The sequence below is a fragment of the Lepisosteus oculatus genome, unplaced genomic scaffold, assembly GCF_040954835.1.
Source record: "Lepisosteus oculatus isolate fLepOcu1 unplaced genomic scaffold, fLepOcu1.hap2 HAP2_SCAFFOLD_137, whole genome shotgun sequence".
In the NCBI taxonomy this organism is placed as follows: domain Eukaryota; kingdom Metazoa; phylum Chordata; class Actinopteri; order Semionotiformes; family Lepisosteidae; genus Lepisosteus; species Lepisosteus oculatus.
The window spans coordinates 232,266-256,479 of record NW_027167686.1 but is presented as its reverse complement, the minus strand read 5'-3'; the positions used below and the strand labels follow the sequence as shown (position 1 = coordinate 256,479).

The following is a 24,214-nucleotide window of genomic DNA, read 5'->3' as shown; positions in this document are numbered from 1 at the left end:
CCAATCTGTTGACCAATGTTGACCAAAAAAGCCTAGGATTATGCTGGGCTCCAGCCCACAGGGATTTACCTGTGCTGTAAGAACTAATGAGTGAATAAGGAGACTGGATTCTGGTGAAAGACTTCAGGAAAAAGAAATGGTGTTCACTCAGGTGGAGGGGGCTGTACCAGGTGCTGCTGACCACTGCCACTGCTGTGAAGGTCACAGAAATGGTGCCCTGGATTCATGCTTCCCACTGTAAAAAGGTCACAAACGAACTGAACAAAGCGCAGGAGTGATGTCTCCACAAGGACAGATGGGGATAACCTGCTTGGGACTGATGTGCACAGCCTTTTTCCTTTTTATGTAGAAGCCTGTCACCACCCCAAAAGAGGAAGAATCTAAACACGAAGCCTCTTTGTATACAAACTGGCTGAATGAAACTGATAATGAGGGGGATATGAGTAATTTGTGGTATAAATTTATAAATCATACTGTAAAGTTAAAGAAATTTAATGCATCTTGTTATATATGTGCTTTAATGCCTCATTCTACAGCCTCACCCATGCGACTTTTTATGAAATGTACTCTTTTATTAATATCATGTTAGAAGGCTTAGACGCTATCTAACAAGAATTAAGGGGAGTTAGATTAATGGCACTTCAGAACAGGTTCGTGCTGGACCTTCAAAATGCAGCATCTGGAGGAGTCTATGCTTTAGTAGGAGACTCCTGTTGTACATATATTCCAGCTAATGACTATGATTACGGAAATCTTACACTCGCTATTCAGCATTTAAAAGAACTAAAAGACAAGGTGAATAAAGAGAGAGGCATAAAAGATACACCGGCTTTTCTCTCCTGGTTAGAATCACTGTTTGGGCCAGGGGGAATGTTTTTCTTTTAAGTTACTAACACCGATTATAGGGGCTGTGATACTTGTCTTCCTGTTTTTATGTTGCTGTATGACATGTATTATTCCAATGCTTCGAAATATGGAAATATGGTACCTAGGGGGATAAACTGTTCATCCTTCCAGTCTGGAGAATTGGCAGCTGTCTGACGTCAGTAAGTGATCCTTAAAAAATTAATAGTTCCATGACAGTGTGCATCACCAGAAAATCAATTTCAATGCATTAAAACTCTTGTTATCCTTCTGATCATTGAAGTGTCATTGCCCCAGCACTGTATACTCTTACTTTTGACGCCTGTCTGAAGTTGGATCCATTTCTAAGAATGGTGACTCACATATCCTCCTGCTCAACTTTGGCTCAACCACACAAACTATGAAGTTAATCATCTGCTTTTGCTCCAAGATTTATGTTACTAGGCTCTCTCCTGGGGATCCTCGTGTTCAAACTTTGCCCTTATTGTGGATGATCCATGACAGAATTCAGGGAATTCAGAATTCTGATACCTCAGCTCAGATTCTGACTGGGCAGACTGTCATTGCCTGGTGTGAATGTGTGCATATCTGTTTTTGTGCATGTTCTGTGGCCTGTTGTACAGTACATCACAAATGAAAGGGAAATGGAAAACTAAAATAAGACTCAAGTGTTTTATCTTTCATTAACAGTGTTTCATTAGTATCTGTGCTAGATCCTGTCATCCACTGCTTACCACGACAGGCTCTAGCACAGGATAGCAGCTAATACATTTAACAATCTCACTGCACAATGTTGTATATTCAAGGGCTGATCTTCTGTACTTTTTCTTTCACTTTTCATTTCCTAGAAACTCAGTCCTGCCAGGAATAATCTGAGAACAAAATCAATCTGAGTGAAAATCTAAGCAGAGGAAGATTGTTTTACAGAGTTAACAAGGTCTAATTCAAGGTCATCAGCACTAACAACATTCTCTCTGGAGACAGGCGATAAGAAAATTGAAAGTGTGTATTGTTACATAACAGCAGAGACTATGAGTTATGCTATCATGAGAGTGGTGATGGATTTTTTTCATTGCTTAGTTTTGCAGGTTCTGTACATTTGAACATTCAAAGTGACTAAAGTAAAGGAGTTTTCCCTTTTTACCACATAATTCCCAAAGATCAACACTAATAGAAAGCCTAATTCCAGCCAAGATTCAATTACTGTCTCTCAGGCATCCCAGCAGTGGATTTCATGACTTCAGACAGCCATCTTTATCAGTGGAGAACTCAATGCTCTGAGGTTTACTGGCAGAGTCTCACACTGGGTAATATGTTGGTAAATAATGTCCTATGGAATTCTACTATTGATAAATTCTACTATGGAACTGCGATGTGTCCTGAAAAAATCTTCTATGATAGTGGTACAGTCCATCACACCCCACCTACAGCCTTTAAAAGAGAAAAAAATATTCTGATATTATGGTGGAAAAAGAGCCCTGGAATCTTTGTAGAAGGACCAAAGACGGAAAGAACGGGCAGTGTAACCATGGCGAAGAGAAGGGAAATATTGGAGAGAGCTTTTTTCATACACTTTTTATCATTGTTTTTCCAGCCCAACAATGATCAACAAATATGGGCAGGCGTCCTGTGCCAAATCCAATCTACCTTTCTTCCAAGCATACAGGAATGTCAGTGAATTAAATATTGACATATGAAAATACCCAAAAATATGCAATCACACATATGCAGTTTGAGCAAACATAAGACAATACCCAAGTACCACAAACTACCAGGCATCATTAGCAGTTCAGGTGGGGAGCTGTGTCAGCATGCGTAGGCTGCAAAGGAACAAGTAATAGGTCTATTCCATGCTTAAAAGAGAAGAAAGAAAACACAACATTTCAGCCGTGGAGCCCTCACACCTGAAGAAGGCTCCACGGCCGAAACGTTGTGTTTTCTTTCTTCTCTTTTCATCTAGTGTCATTAGCCAGTTCCTGTCAAAATAAAATAGAAATGGATAACATTCTAGAGAGAGTTTGAAATACCAAGGTACAATTTAAACCATATTTCTTCCACTACAACCACAATATTTTGGAGAGATCGCTGAGCCTAACTGTTCTGGCATGCCCGTTAGCCTCCGTCCTGCTTCAGCAATGAATGCAACGGGGCACATTCTGAGGGAGATGCGGTCAATCAGGTTGCAGGAAAACCACGCTATGCTTTTTTTTGAGATCCTGAAAAGGACAGAGGGGCCATGTATATGTGTGCAGCTGGATATGTAATTGCAGGTGGCGTAGCAAATTCTGCTGAAGCCCCACTGCCTGGTGTGGACGGTAGCTGTGCATGTTGCAGCAGAATTGTGCATGTGAGATCAAGGGGGCATGTCATGTGTTTGAGCACTTCACTCCCTTCCGGAAGCACGTGATTCCCTGAGTCCAAAAAATTTGTAAGTTCTTTGGATGACCTGTGGACCGATCTTTCACGATGAAGAATTCCTTAAGAAGAATAGATCTCGGCCCACCATCCCAATGCCTCCATCTCAAAACAGCAACCTCCCACTGCCCTTAGTCTGCAAGGCAGTCCTTTCAAGTGCGATGATGACGCCGGGACCTTCGTTGCCTATTGTACGAGCTGAACTTTTGTGCTCATCAATTCAACGCTCTTTCCATCAACTCATCTTGTCTTTTGACGCTTCGTGTTTTGTGCTCCTTTGACTATCGGCATATCGGGTGACTGCAAACACTGAAGTTCTTGCTTACGGAGTGTGGAATAGTGTTTTCAAGTGATCGCTGTTCTGTCATGTTGACGCCGAGTGAATCTTTCTTTGGCAACATGGGCAGGCTGACAGCAGCGCGAGCGAAAGTAATGGCAAATTTCTTGACTTATTTCTGAATGTGAATGTTCTTTAGAAAAGGGATGCGGCGTTGCTTCTCCCCCGTGTAAAGGTCACGCATTCCAGACGTGGTTATGAGCGAACAGTTGCCGCAAGTGTTTGAAAAGAGCAAGAGAGGAAGCAGCCCTGCCCCGTGTGAGGATCAAACTCAGGACCTTCAGATGATGAGACTGACGCGCTACCAACTACGCCAACGAGGCCAGCTGCAGTACACAGCCGGAAAGTTTGCCTCATGGATTTCAGTCGCCCGTTCCCTAATCTTTAGACGCCCTCTGCTGGATGTTGCATTTGCCTTTTGATCTCACCGATACTTTTTTGGTCTGTTTCTGTTGCGAGTCTGTTTTTCAGATCTCACCTAGCACAAGTCTCTCTGGCTGAAGTGGCCTCTCTGCTTCAGCATCGTGCCCTCACTCAGCCATTAAAAACGTCACTCGGACTTCTGACATGCTGACATGAAATGTCAAGAGAGAGTGGCGGAGACGCTTAAGGCAGAGAGAAGATGAAGAGGGGGCGTGGCTGCGAAATGATTGACAGCTGCATGACGCTCTCCATGCAAGGCGTGACCACAGGCTAAAGGACACCTTTCGGCACATCAAGCTCTAAGCACACACCTGGAGGACGTGGGAAATGATCCCGCTACCTCTCGCATGCAAAGCGAGCGCTGTACCATGCAAGCTAACCCCCCTCGCTGGGGCTCATGCCTCGGTGTCGCCTAGTGCCGCTTGTTCCCCTCTTACCGGGTGCAGTTCACTGCCCTTCGTCTGCAAGGCAGTCGTGTAATTGCGGCTTTCTTGACTTATTGATGAAGGTCTGACTGGACGAGCGAATGACGCCTCTCCCCCGTCCTCAAGCTCGCTGACAGAATAAAATGGAAAGTGCTGCCGTGGCTCATTGGTTTAGGGGTATGATTCTCCCTTAGGGTGTGGGAGGTCCTGGGTTCAACTTGCGAATGAGCCCTTGTGTGTTCTTTTTGTCCTCGTCCACAAGACTGGGAACTGATATCCACATCACCTTGCAGCATCTGCTTATGGCAAACGATGGAATGTGACTAATGACTGAACGAGCCTGGTGAATACTCATCACGTGGCACAATGAGAGCGTGCAGTCAGCTGTCCAAGGCAGCAACCTCATTGCTCGTTCAAAAGAACACGTACTGAAAACTCATCACCACTATGTCGTAAATGAGCACCGCGATCGCTTGTTGTCATGCGTCCTTACTTGGGAAATGCAGAAGCAAAAACTGCCCTCTCTCAGTCACCGAAACGTGTGCGGCTCGCCTTGCACTCTCTGCGCCTCGCATATTTATGGAGCTGTCTGCTCTTCTTTCTGTTGAAGTACGCAAGTTACGTGGCGTACTGCAGACTATGATGTGCTCAATGACAGCTTTCAAGATTTGAAAACTATGAGCTTGATGGCTCAAGTCGAACGAATGTGGTTGTTACGCAATTGATGATCAAACGCACGTATTCTAACGATTCGTGAGAGTATGTTCTAAAGGTCCCTGGCTCGATCCCGGGTTTCGGCATTTTGTTTCATCGCGCCCTTTGTTCCTATCTCCAGCGCCCTCTGCCTAAAGTGACGCGTCCCTTTCTCAGCCCGAAACGCAAGCGAGACACCAGCAGCAGTCCCTACAGGTTTCCGTAGTGTAGCGGCTATCACGTTCGCCTAACACGCGAAAGGTCCCCGGTTCGAGACTGGGTGCAAACAGCCTATTCTTGCACGCTCCTGCACTTCACAGAGGTCTTGAACCACCAGTCATTTGTTCCCAATGTATTTCCGGTGCCTTCATGCACTCTTGTACCAAACGCACGTTTTTTCTGTACCTGGAGCCGATCATTTGCAATTGGGCTATCCCTACAGACCAAGACGAGCTCTGTCGGCTCAAAAGCAGCGCAACACCTGCGAGAACAACAGAAAGATTAGTACCCAGCGGGGGCCTCTTAGTGAGCCCAAGATCTAATCAAGAATCGACTCCAGAAACAGGGCTTGGCGCATTGTTCCATACTCCGACCACTCTTGGTGTAAACAGGTCCCTCCTGGTCTCTGCATGAAATGCACTTTCCTGCGTTTGCTTTGGTGTAACTGGCTTCCCATGCATGGGCGAATGTGAAGAAGATCCTTAGTAAGTCATTGAAGAAACCCGAGAAGAGGTCGGAGTGGCCTCTGTCGTTCATCAACGATCCAGTCAGGCAGTACTCCTCTGTAAAGCGCTGTTCGTTCACATCGATTGGCTTTTTTTTGCCTTCATTCATGCAAGTAGTAAAAGCAGACGCCCCTATTCTGCCGTGACCCGGATTTGAACCAGGGTTGTTGTGGCCACAACGCAAAGTACTGACCACTATACGATCACGGCGAGTTACCGATACACACGTGGCAGGGCGGAAAAGGCTGTGCTCTCTTCGTGTGACATGATTCGGGAAAGTCCTGACGTTGCATTTCAACTGAGCCCCAGTATACATCGACCCTTCGGCACTCTGAGTGACAACTCTCTTGCGTGTTTTCTCATATTTATGTAGTTTGCTTGCATGATGCCCGGAACAGCAGGGTTGTGCACTCCCATATGGTCTAGCGGTTAGGATTCCTGGTTTTCACCCAGGCGGCCCGGGTTCGACTCCCGGTATGGGAACGTGTCAATTTTGCCTCCTGCTTTCCAAAAGATCAGCACTGTGTACGAAGGAGCCACATTAAAACTACTCAACGTGCAAAACGTGCGAGAAGAGGGGGCGCTTGTTTCCAGCCGAAACTTCTCGCGTGTGAGACGAGCTGACCATCGCTGCAGGAGGTGGGAGGGTCACTCTGGTAGACAGGGCTGACCTTCGGCAATAGGATTTATACTCTCCAAGATGATATTTGCACTTTCTGGAGAGGCGATTTTCTCCACTTCAGTAGCCCGATTTCGTCGATTGCGTGGAGAGGGCTGTAGAATGTGGCGCCGTCTTTCCTGCTCCGTCCATGACAGGCGTGCTGGTCTCTGGAGAGAGAGCATGGTCCATCAGCGCACCCCAATAAAGGCACTGGAAGCAGCTGAATCGCATTGGCGAAGCTCAGCGCTGGGCCGCTGGGCACATCTGACCACAGTTTCCGTAGTGTAGTGGTTATCACGTTCGCCTCACACGCGAAAGGTCCCCGGATCGAAACCGGGCGGAAACAGACCAGACTTCTTCTGTCGCCACGCACAAAAGGGGATTGGGGATTCACCTAGCGCTGTGATCGAACAGACCCACTCACCTCTTAGTGTGGCGGGATCTGCACAGTGCATGTCGCAGCGCATCCTGCTTTCACTTCAATGCGCGTCCTGATGTACCCCGGTCTCCCGCGTGACAGGTGGGGACAGGTGACAGGTCCACGTGACAGGTCCTATACTAACGAGGAAGACATCACTCTCTCCGACCCCCGGCATCGTGTCCCGACCCACCGTGCTGGAAGCCGACTCGTGCTGTGATTCCTTTACGGAGCAGAAATGACAACCGAGGAGCCGAGAGATCATTTCAGCATTTCGCGTCTGAACGGAAAACACAAACGACCAACTCGGAATGATTTGCCTTTGACGCTTATCAAAGCGTTCTTTGTGCATCGAACAGACCCACTCACCTCTTAGTGTGGCGGGATCTGCACAGTGCATGTCGCAGCGCTCCCTGCTTTCACTTCAATGTGTTTCCTGATGTCGAGTCTTGTGCCGTGCGGAGGCTCTGAAAGCGAGAGCAATGAAAAGGTGCACGACGCTGTGTTAGAAAACAGAGAAGTGAAAGGCAGTCCTTTCTCTAAGGAGGTAAAAGAAAAGCTACTCCCCGTCGGGGAATCGAACCCCGGTCTCCCGCGTGACAGGCGGGGATACTTGCCACTATACTAACGAGGAAGACATCACACGCTCCGACCCCCGGCATCGTGTCCCGACCCAGCGTGCTGGAAGGCGACGCGTGCTGTGATTCCTTTACGGAGCAGAAATGACAACCGAGGAGCCGAGAGATCATTTCAGCATTTCGCGTCTGAACGGAAAACACAAACGACCAACTCGGAATGACTTGCCTTTGACGCTTATATACCTCTTAGTGTGGCGGGATCTGCACAGTGCATGTCGCAGCGCTCCCTGCTTTCACTTCAATGTGCTTCCTGATGTCGAGTCGTGTGCCGTGCGGAGGCTCTGAAAGCGAGAGCAATGAAAAGGTGCACGACACTGTGAAATAAACATTAATAAACGCATATATAACGTCGAAAACACATCTAACACTAGGAGTATACAGCACTCTGCACAGTGTACGAAGTAAATTATTTTCGCAGTAATTAATTATATTTACTATATTTATTATACACGTGTAAATTAATTACTGCGAAAATAATTTACTTCGTACACTGTGCAGAGTGCCGTATACTCCTAGTGTTAGATGTGTTTTCGACGTTATATATGCATTTATTAATGTCGTCGATTTTACGGTTGCAATTCGACGTTGATTATACGTCGAGGCGACGTATATATACGTATAGCCGTATTTTCGCCGTGAATATACGTATATTCGACGAATCAATGCCCACAGCTTGGCATACAAGGGTTTTGCGGAGGGGTCTTGCCACCTGCCTGAAAAAAAAACAGTAAAATGTTTGAGTGCCTATAGAGTTTCTATTTTTATTTTCTTGAGAAAAGTTGATACCATTTCCTGGAAACCCCGTCCCCCATCAGTGCGCGGTGCCCGGGGAAAAATCTGTAGGGGGGCGTCTGAAATTCTGAGCGGGGGTGATATTTCGGTTGAAACGGAGCTGTACGGTGCAGCTACCCAAATGAAATCTCGCAGCTATGCCATTAATTAGTGCTTTATGATAGAAGATATCGACTAGCAATCTGGTATTTGCGATGAAGTTCAGTTTCACATTTTTCGTCACTCTCACTGGAGAGTATTGCCTGGAGCGAAAAGTACCATAAGCGTTCATTTTTGCAGCTACATGGACGTTCTGAATCGTTAAGAAAAAATGTTGTAAAACCAACAGAAAGCACAGACTGCTATAACTAGTCCTAGTTATATAACGATTTTAAGTATAATGATAAACTACTGCAAGGAATCGGTCCACCTGAGCAAACAGGATCGTAATGTTGACACTCAATAACGACACTGATATGTGCAGTTCCTGGACGGATAGCCCTCCTGCCCATCAAACAGACTGAGTGACTGTTCCTGTCATTTAGTGTTGTCTGACCATTGACAAAGTACAACTATTTTTTTAGGGCGCAAATTAAGTTAGGTAAATCTTTTTGCCCAAAACTGAAGGGGCAACATTCCCCCCTCCCCCCGTGATGCCAGGCCTGTCCCCATCCTATTCCATAATGTCATTATATATAATACCATACAACAGTGACCGATCCTTACTAACTACATGCGTTAAAATTGCACATCAGCTCATAGCAGGGGGCACATAGCCGCGATGTATTATCAATGTTATATTTCAACCATAATATCGACAACATTAATAAACGCATACGTTGAGAAAATATCGAACCCAGCATATTTTCCGGTTATATACCACAATGCATTGCTAGTATTCGTTGGTCACAATTTTGGACACATTTTTCAAACGTAGAAGTATATCCGCAAATATCTCAGCAATCCTCTTTTGACGAGTAAGTATGAACAATAATAATACTATCTGAATACATACAGATCTTTCTTAATATTATTTTGATTAAAATAGTACGTGAATAAGCAAAAAATGGCACATAAAATAGTGTGAATGGGGAAGATGACACAAAATCGTTTTGCCGTTTCTCTATTCTTATTCTATGTTGTACTTTCAAACTTTGGGTACTCTTTAATTAGGACAGACTTTATTGCTCAACTGCTATGATGCAAGCCAAATTTCATACATTTATTTCAGTTTTGAGCTTAGTAAACCGTTCACTTTTTAGATTATACTAAAGAAGATATTAATCATCATTTATTTGGGAAGTAATATTATATCATTTTCTCCTAGCTGCGGTGCTGAAGTCCCACCCTACATCAACAGAAAAAGAAATAAAGGAGCATGCAATGTGTTACTTGAAGAATGCATATGAAAGACAGGGGGCCAGGAGATCTGGACACTGAAAATAATAGGTTTTTGGTTCTAACTGTTAGGACAATTAGACAGGGTTTGCAAATAGTGGAAAAAAATCATCTTAACTTCCATTGTAATATTTTTTTTTCTTGGAAATATAGAAGTTGTACATTTTAAAATGTATATTTGAATCAAAATGTGGTTTTGAGTTAGTGTGTTAATGTAATTAGTTTTGTGTTTGTCATTACTATACTGTATATTGCCATGTTACCAGAATTTGTAGCTGAAGTTTAAGACTAGTTGTGTTTTTTTATGATTATTGCCCATATGTTGATTGTTGATTGATTGTATACAATGTATAATTTGAAATACATATGTTTCAGGTGTGAATGTGTATTTTCAGAATACATTTCTAAATCTAATCATTGGCTTGGTTTACTTGTTTCTACACCTATAAAATCTATCTTTGATGTATAATAGACCTCTACCCATATACGTATAATAGACCTCTGAAGTTATACGTATAATAGACCTCTAACCATATACGTATAATAGACCTCTAAAGTTATACGTATAATAGACCTCTAACCATATACGTATAATAGTCCTCTAAAGTTATCCGTATAATAGACCTCTAAAGTTATCCGGAACTCCAACCATATATGTATAATAGTCCTCTAAATTTATCCGTATAATAGAACTCCAACCATTTATGTATAATGAACGTCTAAACATAGACGTATAATTGACGTATAACTTTAGACGTATATTAGAATTTCATTCTAGACGAATTGTAGACCACATTTAGACGTATAAGGTATGCGTTTAATAGACGTATATTATACGTCTTTTGCCCACTGGGTGGGCTCCAGATGCACATGGAAGCAATCAAGTGTTTCATCCGAGCTGTTTCAAAGACTGCCCAAGAGCTTTCCTTTCACAGAGGCGCAACGATTAATGATGGGGGTGCACCCTTCAATGCGCCTTACGACTCTAGGGAGTGATTGAGACGATTCGTAGCGTGTGCTCATTTCTCTCTATTCCCCGTGTTGCAGTGGTAGGATGACGTAAATTACTGCTTCGACACGTAACGGCATTATAATCACGTGCAGGAGCTGAGGGCTTTAGTTTTGTTTCGTTTTCCATGACGTTCGTAAGCGCGCAAATCAAAGGCAAGTCCTGCGTCTAACACGAACGTAAATGCTTTTGAAAGTGCAGTGTGGTGCAGCTTGTAAAATCCTTGTCCACATTTGTGGTTTGTTGATGTTTGTTCTGTCTGCCAAAGTTGCATTTTGACATCCGGACGGGGGGACTTTATCATTTGAACGTGAAGCCAGCCTTAAACCCTCTGAGGTGTGTCTGTCTGCCGGCACGTATCTTGTGAAAGGTATTTTTTTTTAACGGAGAGCAACTTTAAAAAGGTATCCGCAGCCACCTCGCAGTCCGTGTTTGATTATAGGAGGAATGCGGCGGCGGCGAGCTCGCATTTGTCGTGCTCGAGTGTTTAAGGCGATGGGATCGAAATGCGTTGGGGACTCCCCGCGCAGGTTCGAAACCTGCCGACTCCGGCGTCTGCCGCATGTCGCCTTGTGCCTGCGCGGCAGAGGCGAAGTGCCGCTTCTCCTTTCCTGGTACTATAACAACGCGAAATCGCTTGGACCTGCTGCCATGGACATCAATTCTTCAGATAACCACACACTTTGCCTTCGCACCTCTGGTGCTCTGCTTATGCCTTTGAAAACCTAATGAATAAAGCTGAAAGAACCGACACGATATGTAGGTGCTGGTAAAGCACGCAGTAAAGAACTGTTAACAGCAAGGGTTTCAGTGGGTTAACTGAGGAGAAGGCGTGATCGCTAATTGTTGACTTTTTATTTGGTGTTAGAAACACTCTTACTGTGCATGACGTGCAACAAATGTAGCCACAGAAATTGCATCACGCTTTCATGTATGCTATTGCAAACACCAACGTTGCCTAGATAGAAAACCGAAATAGCCGTGGGTTTGCTTGCTGGTCTGAAGGATCTCTCTTCGAATCTCTATCATTTGTCAATGGAAGTAAAAGGCGCTGCAATCTGATACGTTCAGAATCAAACCCGCAGCTGTTGTTCGACTTTATTTCTTGACTAATTACAACTGAGTGTCGCATGAGCAGTTACATAAACTTGTCTGGTATATTTGAACACAAATGCCGTTCTTCAATTAAAACTAACAGTACATTGTCAGGGACATTCAGTTCTATACAAACAAGAGACAGACAAGAGAATATTTCTACCGTTCATGTGGACTACGTGTTGACTTACTGATCGGAATAATTGAAAGGTTCGGGCTCATAGCCGATGCAGTGCGTGCTAATTAGAACAGCAACGCTGAGCTCTCAGCACCGTACTGAGCCCAGGTGTTTTTCTAAAGCTGTCAGGTGCAGTTCATTTACATGAAGGAAATCTCTTACTGGGTACGATTACAATGCAGTAAGTAGCACAGACTACTTAGGGAGCAGCCCGATGTGTTTAAAAATGACCCGAGCCAGGTAAGAGTCAAACCTACAATCTCCTGATTCGTAATCAGACGCCTTATCCATTGCGCCACTGGACCTGGTGTAACACTGCAGGACTGTAACCCAGTGAGCTCAGCCCTGCAACTAGTAAAATATTACCCCCGGTCCATTCTTTTCCAAAAGTGAGAAACACCTGTTTTCTACATGTTGTCTGTTTTAAAACCATATCTCTTTAAACCAAACCAAAGAGTTTGTCTTTTGCACTGCTATTCTGATTCATTTCGATTTCAAAGAAAAAAAAAACATTACCTTCCAAAGCATCATAAAATTGTCCCTTCTTCCAGACTCTACTTCTCTCTTGTAGTAGTACAGCAGACCTTTCCAGGTGAGCAGATCACAGAGTCCGAAATGAGCTTCCTCAATCAAGCAAAGTACCTGAACATGACTCTGTCATCATAAAAGCGCCCCTGTAATAAAGAAATTAAATCCGAAATCAAGAGGGCAGTTGCCTACTGAAATACAAGAAGTCATCAATTTTAACCTAGCAACACATTAAAGGCTGCATCTATACAAGTACGATTCTAGAAATGCTCACCAGATTACGTTTTAAGAAGGAACTGTGCCTCAGGTTCCGCCGAGATCTTAACTCGGATGGCAGGATTCAGAGTCCGGAGTGCGGACTGATGGCGCACGGAGGGTCCATATACTGTGGATCCCTCAGTGATCTTCCGCGTATTCAAACCACCAGCGTGTGACTCCCCTGTCCCCGTGACCTCATTGCTCTGCTCTCTCCTCTGTGCAGCCGAGCCCGACTCACGGTAAAGTGAAAAAAAATATGCCCTCAACGTGAGATTTAGTCTGGAGCGAGGATAGATGTTACCTTTTTATCATTGAACAGGATGTATGTGATGTGGCGACTAGGTTCAATTTTGTATCCTCTTTAAAAGATTAAGGACTGGGGTGAGCGTGATTTACCAGCTAAGAACCCGACGTGCGCACCGTTTAAGCTGCATAGACTCGGTCGTTTAACTCTTCTCCATTAGTAGGGTTAAGGTTAAAGAAAAAAACATTGCTGACTTCTTTTTTTTTTGCCAGCCGCTAGCGCTGATTAGCAAGGTTTGTATTTCATGTTTTGCAAGTTGCATCCATTTTAAGAAAAACAAGTCGCGTTAAAGACAGGAAATGAATACTTGCATTTAATTAAGTCTAGCCGTAGGCGGTTGTCCATAATGACCAGTACTGTTCAAGAAGACAGAACAAAGAAGGCACCGCTGGGATTCGAACCCAGGATCTCCTGTTTACTAGACAGGCGCTTTAACCAACTAAGCCACAGTGCCCCGGGAGTGTTGTCCTTTTGCAGCCACTTGGACACACCTTTAGAAAAACATTTTGTTAGGCATTCTGCCTCAGCCTAAACACCTATAGCTTGCAAAGCGCATGCTATTAGACAGGCACCTCTGCAAGACCTTAAGAGTCTCTTAAACTAGTGATAGTAAGGTGTTCCCAATGGGTGATGTTCGGCTTTCAAATCATCTCTCCGTGGAAGCACCGAGATGCAGCTGTTTAAGGCTTAGAAGCAGCTGACTGTTTCACTACCTAGCTGATCACTGTCAGTCAGGGAGCTTAGAGGTGAAAAGCCTGTCTGAGAGACAATTCGCCGTCGATCAGTTCAATATGTTCCGTACCAGCTCGGCGCACCCGAGATCATCTTGGTAGCCGTGTAGCTCAGATGAGTGAGAGCTTGTGTGTATTTACCACCGTGATTGGATGCCGGCCCTTCTCAGGTCACAGTAAACCTTCTGCTCAAAAAAAGTGAGGTAAAACCTCACTCTGCACAGTAAAACCTAAAAAAGTGAGGTTTTATTTAATCTCTGACCAAGGGAAACGTTTCATTTTTTCAAAGAAATGTTTGTTAAAAAATAAAGTCATAGTTCCATGGGATTCAATCATAGACCGTGTGACATGGAAGTCAGGAACCTAACCCACTAAAGCACTACAGAAACATTATCGACAGACAATGTACAGCGTGTACTATTCTTGTGTTGCGGTACATGAATATAATTATATCGTTATTAATTTCTAATTTATAACTTTATTAACTTTATAAATTAACTTTATAAATTTATTAACGTTATTAATTAATTTCACGACGCACAGACAGAGCGTGGGGAGCCGCCGCCTGCAAACACAGCTCCAGGCAGGACTCCGCTCTGCAGGAGCCGCAGAGCAGAGGAGATGGGGGCAGCTTAGCTCCTGTGCAGAGACCTGAGCTGCTGTTGCTGTCGCTGTCTTTTCTGCACTCGGGGTAGGAGTGAATGTTGAGTTGCCCTTAGAAATGAAGCAGAGCACTTCAACGGCACGGGTGTGTGTGTGTGCGATTCAGCGGCTTCCAGTGCCTTTATTGGTGTGCGCTGATGGACCGTGCTCTCTCTCCAGAGTCCAGCACGCCTGTCATGGACGGAGCAGGAAAGGCGGCGCCACATTCTACAGCCCTCTCCACGCAATCGACGAAATCGGGCTACTGAAGTGGAGAAAATCGCCTCTCCAGAAAGTGCAAATATCATCTTGGAGAGTATAAATCCTATTGCCAAAGGTCAGCCCTGTCTACCAGAGTAACCCTCCCACCTCCTGCAGCGATGGTCAGCTCGTCTCACACGCGAGAAGTTTCGGCTGGAAACAAGCGCCCCCTCTTCTCGCACGTTTTGCACGTTCGAGTAGTTTTAATGCGGCTCCTTCGTACACGGTGCTGATCTTTTGGAAAGCAGGAGGCAAAATTAACACGTTCTCATACCGGGAGTCGAACCCGGGCCGCCTGGGTGAAAGCCAGGAATCCTAACCGCTAGACCATATGGGAGCACGCAACCCTGCTGTTCCGGGCATCATGCAAGCAAACCACAGAAATATTAGAAAACACGCAAGAGAGTTGTCACTCAGAGTGTCGAAGGGTCGATGTATACTGGGGCTCAGTTGAAATGCAACGTCAGGACTTTTCCGAATTATGTCACACGAAGAGAGCACAGCCTTTTCCGCCCTGCCACGTGTGTATCGGTAACTCGCCGTGATCGTATAGTGGTCAGTACTTTGCGTTGTGGCCGCAACAACCCCAGTTCGAATCCGGGTCACGGCAGAATAGGGGCGTCTGCTTTTACTACTTGCACGAATGAAGGCAAAAAAAAGCCAATCGATGTGAACGAACGGCGCTTTACAGAGGAGTACTGCCTGACTGGATCGTTGATGAACGACAGAGGCCACTCTGACCTCTTCTCGGGTTTCTTCAATTACTTACTAAGGATCTTCTTCACATTCGCCCATGCAGGGGAAGCCAGTTACACCAAAGCAAACGTAGGAAAGTGCAATTCAAGCAGAGACCAGGAGGGACTTGTTTACACCGAGAGTGGTCGGAGAATGGAACAATGCGCCCAGCCCTGTTGGTGGAGCCGATTCTTGATGAGATCTTGGGCTCACTAAGAAGCCCCCGCTGGATGCTAATCTTTCTGCTGTTCTTGCAGGTCCTGCGCTGCTTTTGAGCCGACAAGGCTCGTCCTGGTCTGTCGGCACAACCCAATTGCAAATGATCGGCTCCGTGTACAGACGGAACGTGCGTTTGGTACAAGACTGCATGAAGGCACCGGAAATACATTGGGAACAAATGACCGGTCGCTCAATACCTCTGTGAAGTACAGGAGCATGCAGAACGAGGCTGTTTCCGCCCGGTCTCGAACCGGGGACTTCTCGCGTGTTAGGCGAACGTGATAGCCGCTACACTACGGAAACCTGCAGGGACAGTTGCTGGTGTCTCGCTTGCGTTTCCGGCTGAGAAAGGGAAGCGTCACTTTAGGCAGGGGGCGCTGGAGAGAGGAACAAAGGGCGCGATGAAACAAAATACCGAAACCCTGGATCTTTAGATCTTCAGTCTAACGCTCTCCCAACTGAGCTATTTCGGCGGTGGACAGAGCGCACAGCCACCTGCTCCAGCCTTCCTGTGTTGCGGCATGAGCGCACCAAGAGGAGCGGGAGAGTGTTGCAGGAACGTCACTCAGAAGGAAAGCCACCCAGCTGCGCCCTCTGAGCTCTGTCCAGCGCATCTTCCTCGCATGGACTCCTGCCTGCGACGGGCAGGAAACAATTAGCAAGAACAGAACAACACCCCATGGGTGTCTCATGACCACACCTTAGGTTGTGACACGTGCAGGTGTGAGGGGTTGCCGGGCTACTTTGGAGCAGAGCTTGGGCGGAGGGGGGGCGGGAAAGCAGACAAAGAGGTGACACCTCAAGGTCTGCACGATCACAGCTCTCCGCCGCCCCAGGCTTCCGCTCGATAAGCTGCTGGACACACCCGCCCCTCCTCACACAGACCGTGGAAAAGCCCCCGAGTGGGAGGGCTCTCTCTTCCTCCCAGGAGCTCTTGGACACGACGCACAGACAGGGTGCGGGGAGCTGCCGCCTGCAAACACGGCTCCAGGCAGGACTCCGCTCCGCAGGAGCCGCAGAGCAGAGCAGAGGAGATGGGGGCAGCTTAGCTCCTGTGCAGAGACCTGAGCTGCTGCTGCTGCAGACGCTGTCTTTTCTGCACTCGGGGTAGGAGTGAATGTTGAGTTGCCCTTAGAAATGAAGCAGAGCACTTCAACGGCACAGGTGTGTGTGTGTGCGTGCGCCCTGGTGATTCTGGGAGACAGATCGAACCTGGGCTAAAAGAGAGGAGGCTTAGCCCTCTTCCATTTGCTACTTCAAAGTTGTACAACCCATTTGTATCTGCTAGGCGGCGCAGTCGTCGTGCACAAAGAACGCTTTGAAAAGCGTCCAAAGCAAGTCATTCCGAGTTGGTCGTTTGTGTTTTCCACTAATGTAAGAGCTATTTCAAGTGCGACGTGGTGCGGCTTTTCAAATGCTTGTGGGCATTTCTCTGTTGTTGATTCTTTTTTTGTCTGTAACAAAGTGGCATTTTCATGTCCGGACGGGGAGACTTTATCATTCCGACATGAAGCCACCCTTAAGTCCTCTGAGGCGTGTCTGTCTGCAAGGCTTGTATTTTGGAAATGTTTTTTTGAAACGGAAAACGACTTTGAAATAGGCTTCCGCCGGCGTCTCGCGATCCAGGTAAGATTGTAGCAAGAACGCAGCGGCTGTGGGGCTTGCTGTAGTCGTGGCCGAGTGGTTAAGGCGATGGCCTAGAAATCCATTGGGGTCTCCCCGCGCAGGTTCGAATCCTGCCGACTACGTTATCTGCCTCCAGTCGGTGTGTTTCGGCGCAAGCAAAGAAGTGCGCCTCTTTGCTGTTCCTGGTGGTTTTAAAACGCCCAATCGCTTGTACCCGCTGCCTTGGAAATAAGTTCTTCAGCATCCGCGAATGGCATTTTGCAGCTGGAAGCAGATGTCGATGCACTTTGCACAGAGCACCAAAAAAGCGTCTTTTTTGAAGGCCCAGGCACTGAGCATTGGTGGTTCAGTGGTAGCATTCTCGCCTGCCATGCGGGAGGCTCGGGTTCGATTCCCGGCCAATGCAGTGGCTTTTGCAGCGAGCGGCTCCATCACTTGCATCCCCTTGCAACTCGCAACTGAAAACCCACTGAAGCTAAGCAGGTGTGAGCCAGGTCAGTACCCGAATAAGGGTGAGCTACAGGGAAAAACAAAGCTTCCAGCTGGAAGCGGTGTTAATGGTGCCGGCGGGGGGGCGCTCACCCTGAGGTCTGTGCGGGTCCCAATGCCCCAGTATAGTGACGGAGTTGCTGTGTTGTAAAAGGGCGCTGTCTTTTGGATGAGATGTAAAACCGAGGTCACAGCGTTCTGTGGTCATTCAAAATGACCACCAAAACCTTTGACAAAAGCTCTTGGTAATTGATGGTCTTCAATAATGCTTCTCCTTTAGGTACATTTTAAATCAGCTGAAAAATGCTGTGAAATGGGGGGGCACTTCAGGCCAGTGTAGGATTTGGGTTACAAGAACCATGAAACTGCACGAGAAAGCCCGTACACTGAATTACACGGCTTTCTATTCAAAGGAGGACAAAAGAAATTCCCTGAGTTTGATTTTTTGCAGCACAGAGAGGAGCACTGTCGTGAGGCTGGTTAGCTCAGTTGGTTAGAGTGTGGTGCTAATAACGCCAAGGTCGCGGGTTCGAGCCCCGTACGGACCAGGTCCTTTTCTCCTCTCTTACCAAAGCTGTTAGGTTCCTTTCCGTGGTGAGAGGGGTTGTCATGCAACGCTGCCACATAGTGCCGACAGACAAGAGTGTTGCGTGAGAAGAGAAAAGTGTTTGAAGATTTAAGAGTGTCTTAGGTGGAGCCAAAATCAAGTGTCACAAATGCAAGTGGTTGGATTTCCAATGTTTAATATGGTAAATCCTTAAGTTTCTTGGCGGTATCCTTTACAGTCCTCTGTTCGGTCGACAAGGGACTGAAGGGGGCAGCTTTCCTCACACATACAGTGCAATGTACTGTAGTGTTCCCCTTCATTGAATTCGCAGTTCTGCATCAGACCTCTAACTCGTTTCCTTAGCTTGGATTTAAGCCACGAAGCAGGCTTCTACTGTATAAGGAATCACAAACTATTTGAGAGGCCACCATCCCAGGGGGAACTGACAAAGTCTATCCCTAAACACCTAGCGCGGTCTCTCGAGAGACTGTCAAAAATCGCTTTCTCCGTTTGCGTTGCAAGTAAGTGAAAACGCGGTCTCAACCCAGAGCCACTTGGCAGCAGCGACACGTAAATACCGTTACTGTTACTGCTCGATACCGACGTTAGCCTACTATACCATGTTCAGCCACCGCTAGAAAATGCACGGCTCTAGAACCGGAGCAAACGACAGGAGGGCCAACGCCGAACGGGCACACATGTCAGACATGGAGCGCGACGAGAATGGGATTCGAACCCATGCGTGCAGAGCACAATGGATTAGCAGTCCATCGCCTTAACCACTCGGCCACCTCGTCGAGGGATCTGCGCTGTCCGGACATGGGTTGGCGCGCTCCAGATGATCTTTTTCTTTTTTTTCCCCCGTACTCGAGGGTCATTTTCCTGTTCCACATGCGATTTCAACATTTTCCTTGGGAGATGTCAAGCCAGCAAGCCACTGCTGTGGTTCAGTGGCCAGTGTGGAGTTCAGTGGCCCTGTTGTACACAGAAAGCACATTGAGCTCCTTGGACATGAAAAGTTCCAGATAAAAGCCATTTGTCACCCTTTCTCTTGGTGTTGATGTTGCTATTATATGTAAAGGTGGCAACTTGCTCAGCGAGCAGGCGGAGCACACACCGAATGCAGATGTGTCTGAGTGGTGTGTCCAAGTGGCTGTCAAAGGACAGCTCTCCTGGGGCGCCGTGGCTTAGTTGCTTAAGGTGCCTGTCTAGTACACAGGAGACCCTGGCTCCGAATCCCAGCGGTGCCTTTTTTGTTCTGTCTTCTCGAACAGAACTGGTCATTATGGACAACCGCCTACGGCTAGACTTAATTAAATGCAAGCATTCATTTCCTGTCTTGAACAACTTGTTTTTCTTATAATGGATGCAACTTGCAAAACATGAAATACAAACCTTGCTAATCAGCACTCGTGGCTGGCAAAAAAAAAAAGAAGTCAGCAATGTTTTTTTCTTTAACCTTAACCCTTCTAATGGAGAAGAGTTAAACGACCGAGTCTATGCAGCTTAAACGGTGCGCACGTCGGGTTCTTAGCTGAAAGGGTGGTAAATCACGCTCACCCCAGTCCTTAATCTTTTAAAGAGGATACAAAATTGAACCTAGTCGCCACATCACATACATCCTGTTCAACGATAAAAAGGTAACGTCTATCCTCACTCCAGAGTCAATCTCACGTTGAGGGCATATTTTTTTCCACTTTACCATGAGTCGGGCTCGGCTGCACAGAGGCGAGAGCAGAGCAATGAGGTCACGGGGACAGGGGAGTCACACGCTGGCTGTTTGAACACGCGGAAGATCACTGAGGGATCCACAGTATGTGGACCCTCCGTGCGCCATCAGTCCGCACTCCGGACTCTGAATCCTGCCATCCGAGTTAAGATCTCGGCGGAACCTGAGGCGCAGTTCCTTCTTAAAACGTAATCTGGTGAGCATTTCTAGAATCGTACTTGTATAGATGCAGCCTTTAATGTGTTGCTAGGTTAAAATTGATGACTTCTTGAACTTCAGTAGGCAACTGCCCTCTTGATTTCGGATTTAATTTCTTTATTACAGGGGCACTTTTATGAAGACAGAGTCATGTTCAGGTACTTTGCTTGATGGAGGAAGCTCATTTCGGACTCTGTGACCTGCTCACCTGGAAAGGTCTGCTGTACTACTACAAGAGAGAAGTAGAGTCTGGAAGAAGGGACAATTTTATGATGCTTTGGAAGATAATGTTTTTTTTTTCTTTGAAATCGAAATGAATCAGAATATCAGTGCAAAAGACAGACTCTTGGTTTGGTTTAAAGAGATATGGTTTTAAAACAGACAAAATGTAGAAAACAGGTGTTTCTCACTTTTGGAAAAGAATGGACCGGGGATAATATTTTACTAGTTGCAGTGCTGATCTCACTGGGTTACAGTCCTGCAGTGTCACACCGGGGCCAGTGGCGCAATGGATAACGCGTCTGACTACGGATCAGGAGATTGCAGGTTCGACTCCTGCCTGGCTCGGGTCGTTTTTAAACGCATCGGGCTACTCCCTAATTAGTCTGTGCTACTTACTGCATTGTAATCGTACCCAGTAAGAGATTTCCTTCATGTAAATGAACTGCACCTGACAGCTTTAGAAAAACACCTGGCCTCAGTACGGTGCTGAGAGCTCAGCGTTGCTGTTCTAATTAGCACGCACTGCATCGGCTATGAGCCTGAACTTTTCAATTATTCCGATCAGTAAGTCAACACGTAGTCCACATGAACGGTAGAAATATTCTCTTGTCTGTCTCTTGTTTGTATAGAACTGAATGTCCCTGACAATGTACTGTTAGTTTTAATTGAAGAACGGCATTTGTGTTCAAATATACCAGACAAGTTTATGTAACTGCTCATGCGACACTCAGATGTAATTAGTCAAGAAATAAAGTCGAACAACAGCTGCGGGTTTGATTCTGAATGTATGAGATTGCAGTGCCTTTTACTTCCATTGACAAATGATAGAGATTCGAAGAGAGATCCTTCAGACCAGCAAGCAAACCCACGGCTATTTCGGTTTTCTATCTAGGCAACGTTGGTGTCTGCAATAGCATACGTTGGTGCCGTAGGCTTTGGGAGGAAAACCTGCAGGATGGAAAGGTGATCTATAGCCTCATCTCTAGAGATGTTTTGTTGCTGTGGCATGTGTGTGACCCATATTAAAAAAAAAATATCGAAGCTGCCTCTAAATCTGCAAATGAAGATGAGTCGATATACCACTTGTTTTTCGTATAACTAGACATATATTCATTTGTTACTGATTTCATTCATTGAGCACGGGTACAATAGAGGTACAGCAATTCACTGTTTGACATGTCTGGTACAGAACCTACAGAACCTAGCAATTAAAAAAAGGGGTGAAACTGTCTTTAGACTCAGCATACAGTACCGAGGCCACCCATGACCAAATAAAGGCTAACCTCGATAATCAGCCTAAAGAACGCAGACTACAGCAAAACGACTGACTTTGAAAAGGGAATGAACGTCCGGAAGGAGTAGTGGAACTAGCTTGAGATGCTTCTCCGGACCCCTAACTAAAAGCCACCGAGAACCAGCAGCGGCGTCGACTCCTTTCGAACCGGGATCCTTCCGCAGCCACGCAGTTCGTGGTGTCCTAACCCTCCCGTATCTGATTTTGGACCATGCACATCAGGGGAGAGCACGAACGCAGTCCCCCACTACCAGAAATTATGCAGTCGAGATTCCCACATTTGGGGAATTCGCAGGGGTCAGCACAGCCGGAGTGCAACGGCCGAGCCTCGCCCTGGGTGAACCGATTCGATTTCGATTTTTAAGAACTTTATTTTCTTTTCACAAAAAAATACAGGACATCACAAATCAGAAAGCTTTACATTAATATACATACTTAAAACAGTATATATGATCACATCTCATTACATTTTGACACGGTAACAGTTACATAGCAACAATTTTCTTTTTTTCTGGTGCAAATCACATTCTTTACTTAAACATGATAATGTTTTTCACAGTTTCTTGAGATATTGACCTATGCTCTCTATTTCCCACAGATTTTCTGCTTCCTCCCTCCCTTCTCTCCACAGATCTCTGAGGTAATAGTTCTCTCGGGTGATGAACAGGGCCAGGCTACCTGCTGCCTTGACTGGGACCTCGATGCCTTTGAACAGCCCCATGTTCCTCACTCTCCACAGGGCGTCTTTCCCACTGTTCACCACGGCCCAGATCCTGTCAAACACGTCGGGAGGAAGTTTGACAGGAGAGATGCCGTATATGACGAAAGCAGCGGTCAGGGTAAATTGGGGCAAGAGAGCCTGCAACCAATCTTCAAACTGTGCCCAGAAGGCCTTAGCAAAAAAACAGGACCACAGGAGATGGGTCACAGTCTCCTCCTCGCCGCAGCCCACCCTAACGCAGCGAGGGCTGGGGGTGAGGCCCCTACGGTACAAGAAAGTTCGTACCGGTAAGCACTGGTGGAAGACACTCCAGGCTAAATCTCTGTTAATGTTGCACAGAAATTTAGAGGATGTGTGTCTCCACACCTTCCTTGTTTGGGCTGATGTTAAAATGCCCACAGGGGTCTGCCTATTGTTCTGGGGTGCAACGAAATCTTCCAGTTTTTGGACGCTGACATCTCGGAGGGGAATATGGCCAATTGGGTGAGATCTTAGAAAACTTTTAACTGTCCCATAAATTGCAGGGCATGTGTCAGAGAGTGGGACGTCCAGCTTGGGTCTGACACCCCACACTCTGAACTCCTCCCTACCTACCCAGAGCCTGGAAAAATAAGTCCAGGTACGCGCTGCAGGTGCTGTTGCAAAGCCTCTCAGCACAGAGGCCAGGAAAATGCACAGCAGCTTCGTAGCAATATCTGGGACAGACTTCCCCCCTGAGGGTAGCGGCCTGTACATTATTTCCCTTCTGAGTCTTTCCTGCTTCCCACCCCATAGAAATTGAAACATCAATCTCCTCAGCACCGCTGCAACACGGTGTGGGATTGGGAAGGTAGAAGCCAGAAAATTCAAGACAGGCAAGAGCTCGGCTTTGATGACCAGCACCTTCCCTGTCATGGTGAGGTCTCGGTCCTTCCATTGCATCAGTTTTTTGTTTAAGATTGGCAATTTGTTCTGCCAATTTACTGTTCCCATCTCTTCTCCAAAATACACCCCCAGGACCTTAATTCTCTTCTCTTGCAGCCTGAGATCATGTCCTTCTTTTGGCTCCCTCCAGTTCTGATAAAAAATCTCACTCTTAGATTTGTTAATTTTTGCGGATGAAGCCAAAGAGAAACGATCACAGCACTGCAGAGCTCTGCTAATTGAGGCATTGTCAGAGAGGAGCAGGGTGACGTCATCCATGTATAGAGATGTCTTTACCTCTCCTCCCCCACTTCCAGGCACTGGTATCCGATTAATGGCCTGATCCTGGCGCAAGGCACAGGCTAAGGGCTCCATAGCCAAAACGAATAACAAGGGGGATAATGGGCAGGCCTGCCTCACCTCTGAACAGACTTCAAAGGGGCGTGATCTATTGCCATTAACCATTACTCTGCTGTTGCTACCTGTGTACAGCAGGTTAATCCACTTTCTCATGATGGGGCCAAAATTCATGTGCTCAAGTACCGATGTTAAGTACTGCCGGTTTAGGCGGTCAAAGGCCTTTTCTAGGTCTACACCTAAAATGCACAGAGGGAGGGAGCGATCCTCTGAGTACAGACAAACATCCCTCAACAAGGCCAGGTTGTCGCTCATCAGGCGTCCTGCTATCCCACAAGTCTGTTCTTTCCCTACCAGTGAGGCCACTACATTTTGTAGGCGCAGGATCTTAGTGTCCACG

The 24,214-nt window shown here is 46.3% G+C and overlaps 9 non-coding genes and 1 pseudogene across 9 annotated transcripts; 3 read left to right on the top strand and 7 right to left on the bottom strand.

Moving 5' to 3' along the window:
- Positions 1 to 3,866: 3,866 nt before the first annotated feature.
- trnam-cau (transfer RNA methionine (anticodon CAU)) lies at positions 3,867 to 3,939 on the bottom strand. The gene has a single exon. It is a non-coding gene; the product is annotated as a tRNA-Met (tRNA).
- A 2,354-nt stretch (positions 3,940 to 6,293) lies between these two features.
- On the top strand, positions 6,294 to 6,365 carry trnae-uuc (transfer RNA glutamic acid (anticodon UUC)). Its single transcript has one exon. It is a non-coding gene; the product is annotated as a tRNA-Glu (tRNA).
- A 451-nt stretch (positions 6,366 to 6,816) lies between these two features.
- On the top strand, positions 6,817 to 6,889 carry trnav-cac (transfer RNA valine (anticodon CAC)). The gene has a single exon. It is a non-coding gene; the product is annotated as a tRNA-Val (tRNA).
- Positions 6,890 to 7,523: 634 nt separating this feature from the next.
- trnad-guc (transfer RNA aspartic acid (anticodon GUC)) lies at positions 7,524 to 7,595 on the bottom strand. The gene has a single exon. It is a non-coding gene; the product is annotated as a tRNA-Asp (tRNA).
- Positions 7,596 to 13,520: 5,925 nt separating this feature from the next.
- On the bottom strand, positions 13,521 to 13,594 carry trnat-agu (transfer RNA threonine (anticodon AGU)). The gene has a single exon. It is a non-coding gene; the product is annotated as a tRNA-Thr (tRNA).
- Positions 13,595 to 15,039: 1,445 nt separating this feature from the next.
- On the bottom strand, positions 15,040 to 15,111 carry trnae-uuc (transfer RNA glutamic acid (anticodon UUC)). The gene has a single exon. It is a non-coding gene; the product is annotated as a tRNA-Glu (tRNA).
- Positions 15,112 to 15,958: 847 nt separating this feature from the next.
- On the bottom strand, positions 15,959 to 16,031 carry trnav-aac (transfer RNA valine (anticodon AAC)). The gene has a single exon. It is a non-coding gene; the product is annotated as a tRNA-Val (tRNA).
- A 3,074-nt stretch (positions 16,032 to 19,105) lies between these two features.
- trnas-gcu (transfer RNA serine (anticodon GCU)) lies at positions 19,106 to 19,187 on the bottom strand. The gene has a single exon. It is a non-coding gene; the product is annotated as a tRNA-Ser (tRNA).
- Positions 19,188 to 20,811: 1,624 nt separating this feature from the next.
- On the top strand, positions 20,812 to 20,884 carry trnar-acg (transfer RNA arginine (anticodon ACG)). The gene has a single exon. It is a non-coding gene; the product is annotated as a tRNA-Arg (tRNA).
- Positions 20,885 to 22,052: 1,168 nt separating this feature from the next.
- On the bottom strand, positions 22,053 to 22,193 carry LOC138226452 (U1 spliceosomal RNA; annotated as a pseudogene).
- Between the last annotated feature and the right edge of the window lie 2,021 nt (positions 22,194 to 24,214).